This window comes from Lissotriton vulgaris, chromosome 1_1, assembly GCF_964263255.1.
Source record: "Lissotriton vulgaris chromosome 1_1, aLisVul1.2, whole genome shotgun sequence".
Taxonomy (NCBI): domain Eukaryota; kingdom Metazoa; phylum Chordata; class Amphibia; order Caudata; family Salamandridae; genus Lissotriton; species Lissotriton vulgaris.
In genome coordinates, this window is record NC_141685.1 from 1,494,459,918 (window position 1) to 1,494,466,252 (window position 6,335).

The window sequence follows — 6,335 nt, forward strand, 5'->3', positions numbered from 1 at the left end:
AACAAGTAGTACAAATAGCAGCAGAGTCTCAGAGTAGAACTAGAGTAAAAGTTCAGGTGAATTTAGCCATGAGGATAGCTTTTACTTCTTTCTTGAAAAATACAGTGGAGGAGATAAGTCTGGTTTCTGGAGGGAGTGCATTCCAGATCCTGGGTGCCATTCCTGAGAAGGAGCGTTTGTAAGTTTTTTCCTTCCGGAATCTTCGAGGCTTTAGAAGGAGATTTTTTGTGCTTCTAGTGGCTCTTGAGCCACCTGATATTGTCAGCTTCTGTGTGAGGTAGCTGGGTGAGTTGTGATGTACAGCTATGTGTGCCATGCAGGCGATTTTCAGATGGATTCTAGCTTCAAATGGCAGCCAGTTCAGGGCTTTTAGGTCAGGGGAAATATGCAAGCGTTTTTTTGATCCGGTGATAAGTCTCGCTGCAGCGTTCAAGGAGGCTCTTAGGGGTGCAGTTGTTAATAGGGGGAGTCCGCAGAGAACAACGCTTCCCTAGTCTATGCGAGGAATGACTAGGGCTTGTACTGCAGTTTGGAAATCTTTAGCTGGAAGGAAGGGTTTAAGTTTCCTCAGAGTATTGATTTGAAAATTCGTACCCTTAGTTGCCTTACTGATATGCTGTTGCATATTGAGATTGGTGTCAAGCGTAATGCCTAAGGATTTTGCGGAGTCCCCAATGGTAGTTGGGCATTGAGTGTAGTTAGATGTTTAAGCCATGTTTGAGTGGTGGAGATTTTCGCGGGAGGTGAGATTAAAAGGAATTCAGTTTTCAGAGCATTGAGTTTGAGGTGATTTTCGGCTAGCCATGATTGGGTGTTTCTGTGCGTTGTGTTCAAAAGTTTGATATCTTCGGGGATTGTAGTTTGAGGTAAAGTTGGGTGTTGTCAGCGTACATGTGAAAGTCAACATTGGATGCTTGTAACAAGGTGGTGAGTGGCTCCATAACTAGGTTGAACAACGTTGGGGATAGGCAGGATCCCTGTGGAACGCCTAAAGTTACAGGCATAGGTGGCGACATCAAGTTGTTGCTCTTGAATTTCTGAGACCGGTTATGCAGAAAGGAAGTGAACCACTTGAGTACAGTCCCTGATAGACCCATTCTGATATTTAACAGCTCGAGTAGGTTCTCGTGTTTGACGGTGTCAAATGCTGAGGAGAGATCAAGAAGGATGAGGAGTAAGCATGGGCGAATTTTGCGAATTCGCAAAACGCGAATTTGCGGATTTGCGAATTTGCGATCCACAAAATTCGCGCATTTGTGCGAATTTGCGGATTTTTGTTTTTTTGCGTGTTCGCGGGGTTTTTTGCGTGTTTGTGTGGTTTTTTGCGTGTTCGCGGGGCTTTTTGCATCTTCGCGAACCGCTTGCATGGCGAAGTTACCCATGCAGTCGTTTATGGGCACAGCACACTCTGGTTCATGCGAGACCTATTGCATTGCAAATGCTTGGTTGTACTTTGTCATCTACGAGATCTTTGCAATGTTTCAAAAGAGAGAAAGAGAGAGAGAGATAGAGAGAGAGAGAGGGAGGGAGAGAGAGAGTGAAAGAAAGAAAGAAAGAACGAAAGAAAGAAAGAAACAAAAAAGAAAGAGAGAGAGAAAGAAAGAAAGAGAGAGACAGACAGAGAAAGAGCAAGAAAGTGAAAGTGAAAGGGAGAGAAAGGGAAAGAGAGGGAGAGAAAGAGAGAGTAAGAGAGAGAGGGGGGAGAAAGAAAGAAAGAAAGAAAGAAAGAAAGAAAGAAAGAAAGAAAGAAAGAAAGAAAGAAAGAAAGAAAGAAAGAAAGAAACAGGGAGAGAGAGAATGAGAGAGAAAGAAAGAGAGAGACAGCGAAAGAGCAAGAAAGTGAAAGAGAGAAAGAGAGGGAGAAAGGGAGAGAGAGAGGGGAAGAGGAGAGAGGGATCGAGAAAGAGAGGGAGAGAGAAAGAGAACGAGAGAGAAAGAAAGAGACAGAGAAAGAGCTAGAAAGTAAAGGAGAGAGAGAAAGAGAGAGAGAGACATGGAAAGAGAGAGAGAAAGAGAGAAAGACACACAGAGAGGGAGAGAGAGAGAGAGGATGAGAGAGAGAAAGAGAAAGAGAGAGAGAAAGAGGGAGAGTGAGAGAGAAAGAGAGAGAAAGCGAGAGCGAGAAAGAGAGGATGTGAGAGAGAGAAAGAAAGAGAGGGAGGTAGAGAGAAAGAGAGCAAGAAAGGAGAGGGAGAGAGAGATGGATAGATAGAAAGAGAGAGAAGGAGAGAGAGAGGGAGAGAGAGAACGAGAGAAAGAAAGAGAGGCCGGATCTCTGAAGGGCCAGATTCCTGAGTTGCCCCTACAGAACATACAGCTTTTTATTTTTAGCAAAATGCAAATGAAAATTGTGCTGTAAAGGTCTCTTTTAGTTTAACCCCTCCTGACAACTCAAAATGGGTGTATTTGCCATCCTCTCCCTTCTTCCTGTTTTTTATATCTATAAGTGCTTCCTGATGAGGATGAATTCCTTGGACAAGAGCCTTGTTGCCTACTTGTAACTATTCTCTGACCCTGCTTCAAGGGTCAGAGCAGGGTCAGAGAATAGTTGCAAGTAGGCAACGAGGCGCCAGGAAGCAATTAGCAGCAGGTGCCCACGTTGAAGTTAATTTCTTTGTAACCCTTTTGTAAAAGGTTACAAAGAAATTAGGTTTAACTTTTGCACCTGCTGCTCTAACCCTTGCTTGGCTGAAAATTCGTCCCCGCTGATTCGCGGATTTTACCGCGATTTCGCGAGTTTCGCGGATCGCGAAATCGCGGAAAATCCGCAAATTCACCAGCGAAACGGATTTTACGCCCACCCTTAATGAGGAGACAGGTGTCGTTTTGATCTAGGATTTGGAGGGCGTCATCAATTATGTGTGTCATAGCTGTTTCCGTACTGTGTCCTGCTCAGAAGCCTGATTGATGAGGGTTGAGGAGGTCAAACTGGTCAATGTGTTTTGTCAGTTGGAGTTGTACGCATTTTTCCAACAGTTTGGCCAGGGTGGGGATATTGGTAATAGGGCAATAATTGTTTAGGTCAGTCGAGTCAGCTGTTGGTTTCTTGAGTGTAGGCGTGACTTGTCCCACTTTGAGGGAGTCTGGGATGAGTCCCTGTAGACGTGAGCAGTTAATAATTTTGGTCCAAAGTGGGAGGAGCAGTGGGATGAAGTCCTTTACAACGTTAGCTGGAAGGGGGTCTGTGAGGTGATTGGAAGGTTTCAGTGTGCTGAGCAGTCTGCCAATTGTTTCTTCTGAGTAGGTGTCAAAGGACGACCATGCAGCATTGTTCTTTGGTTCAGTGGGTGTTATGTTGTGGGGGCTGGAGTAAAGGCTTACATCATTCAGGAGATCACTCCTTATGTTATCAGTCTTTAGATTAAAGAAAGCAGAGAAGTCTTCACAAGATGGAATGTTGCCCATTGTGCTATGCTATTGTTGGGGTTGTTCCTTGGATTGTGTTTTGATTAGTTCAAATAGTTTTCTAGGCCGATTTTTTGCTTGGTCGAGCTGGAGGCTGAAGAATTCTGATTTTGAGCGCTTGATTTTCCTAAAGTAGGCATTTCTCTTTTTCTTAAGGGCTTTAAGGTGCAGTGCGGAAGGGGCTGATCTCCAGGTGCGTTCCGCCATTCGCATGGCACGTCTATCTTCGTTGAGTCTACCATCGTACCATGGGTTAGAGATCTTAGTGGAGACTCTTTTCAGTTGCAGGGGGGCAGTCTCATTGATAATTGAGGTCAGAGAGTTGAGGTAGTGGTCGGTAAAAGCTTGGATGTCTGAGGCGCTGGTGGGGGGAAGGAGGAGATTGCAGCTGTCGGAAGGTAAACAGTTGGGGTTGAGTTTCTTCAGGTCCCTTTTCCAGACCTTGGGTTTGGTGGATTGAACCGGGTTAAGTTTAACTCTTTCGTTGATGAAGAATGTGATAATGTGGTGGTCGGACCAGTCACAAGGTTGGATTGACCCAAGATGGGTAGGGTCCACTTTGGAGATGATAAGGTCGAGGAAAGAGCCTTTGTCATGGGTGGGGGTGTTGCATATTTGGGTGAGTTCAAGAGCGGTGAGGGAGCTTTTAATTTCAAATGTGTTTTATTGATTTTAAAAGCAGTAATAGACGTTGTGATACATTGGACTGGCAATAGGCATAAACAGCAGGCGGGACAGACAAGCAGGTCTTCCCTGAAAATGGAAGAAAAGGCGAGGTAGGTATGCCAAAACAAGGATACAATGTCAAGGAGGCAAATTGTAAACAGTGCAAGGAAGCAGAGTAAGAAGAACAAAACCTAAACCCCTCCCCCCATTCCCAATTCACCCCTCCCTCCCCCACCCCAACCAGTGTGCCAATTGTCCGAAAGGAGTCGAGGAGTAGTCCAATAGTGAGCAATGTGAATACAAGAGGGTTCACTGAGGATCATGCAGGGCATCAGTAAGGCGCAGAACGCGAAGGTATCTGGGGCATGTGATCTCATTGAATTCTTTAGACAGGAGGGATAGCAATGGGAGCCATGTCTTTTGAAATGCAGCAGTGGTATGTGTAAGTGTGGCTTGAATGCGTTCCATCCCCAAAGTGAACCAGTGCTTGTGTAGCCATCCCGTGTGTGTGGGCTTAGTGGTCGAGCCCCAGAGTGATAGAACGTGTTGTGTAGCTGCCTGTACAGCAATCCCTATTTGGCGACCGCGCATAGATTTCAAGGGAAAGGTGAGTGCGTTTGGGAGGCCCAGTATATCATAGGCCGGGAACCTTGGGATTTTGGTGTCAAAGGTGGAGTCAAAAGTCATCCAGAACTGTCTTCCAGTAGCTCCGGATCTCTTGACAGATCCAGAGGAGATGGGTCAACGTGCCCCGTTCCCCGCATCCCCTCCAGCACAGTGCGCTGCGCAGTGGATTCCCCTTGTGAAGCCGGGTCGGTATAAGGTGCCAATACATTGCCAATTTTACTGCATTTTCCCTGGCTGCCGTGTTGCGTGTGGTATGTGAGGCCCTGTAGTATATGTAGCTCCATTCTTTAGGTGTTAATGCCCTACACAGCTCAGCTTCCCAGCGTCTTTGACCCGGTGTTTTACCTGCCATGGGTGGTGGCATGAGCATTTTGTAGATATCCGAGATAAGATGTCTGTCCGTGTTCTTGGTCAGTAACCATTTTTCAAAAGCTGTCATTGGCCGTCCTACCATATTGGTGACGGCCGGATTAGTGAGCCAGTGCCGGAGCTGGAAAAATTGGAAGAGGTGGGGATTCTCTATCACATATCCCTGTCTGATTTCTGAGAGGGGAAGGAAGCCTCGCAGGTCGAAAAGGTCGCCGGCGGAACAGCAGGCGGTACCGCGCCACTGCGAAAATGCATACGGATCATTGCCCGGTGGAAACTCCGGGTTGTCCAAGATGGGGGTAAATGGGGAGGGAAAGGTGGTCAAGCCCCTCTTGACTGCTACCGTGTCCCAGACCTTCATGGTTGTACGAGTAATAGGTGAGTGTAAGAGGTAGCGCAGCCGGTGCTGCCGGGCCAGGAAGGGAACCCTCCAAAGAGGCATCTGGGCCATAGCCCTTTCTTGGAAGAGCCATCTCTTCTCGGACTCTGGCCTATACCATTCTACCAGGTAACGAAGTTGAGAGGCCTGGAAATACTGCAGCAGATTGGGGACGCCCAGGCCTCCCTCATCCATTCTTCTGTATGCTATCTGTCTGTGTAAGCGCGCACGTTTCTCCTCCCAGATGAAATGGTGGAGGGCGGTCTGTAGGTCTGTCAGGATGCCTGCGGGGGGTGCGACCGGGTGGGTCTGAAACAGATATAAGATCTTGGACAAGACCGACATCTTCACCGCTGCGACCCTCCCTAGAAGAGAGAGGGGTTGCTTCGACCAGCGCGCGAGGTCCGTCCGGATCTGGGCAGTAAGGAACTTGTAGTTAAGTGTTATCGACGACTCCGTCGAGGAAGTGAGGGTGATTCCCAGGTATGGGAGTTGTGTGGTGAGCTGGAGATCACTTCCGTATACAATGGCAGAGTCACCAGAGAGTGCGTTTTTGCCCAGAGGTAATATCAGGGATTTCCCCCTATTAATTTGAAAGCCCGAGCTGGTACCGAATGAGTCGAGCTCCACCATAAAGGCGGGTATAGAGCGGCCCGGATGGTCAAGAGCAGCTATTACATCATCGGCATATAGGCTTATCTTGTGGGGTCCATGACCAAAAGTGATGCCCTGTATATCAGGGTTGTCCCAGATCTTCTGTGCTAGGGGCTCTATGTACAGGGTGAACATCAGGGGGGAGAGGGTACTCCCCTGTCTCGTGCCACGTTGAATTTCAAACGGGTCTGAGCGAAGGCAACCCAACCGGACCCGGGCTTGGGGGCGGTGGTAA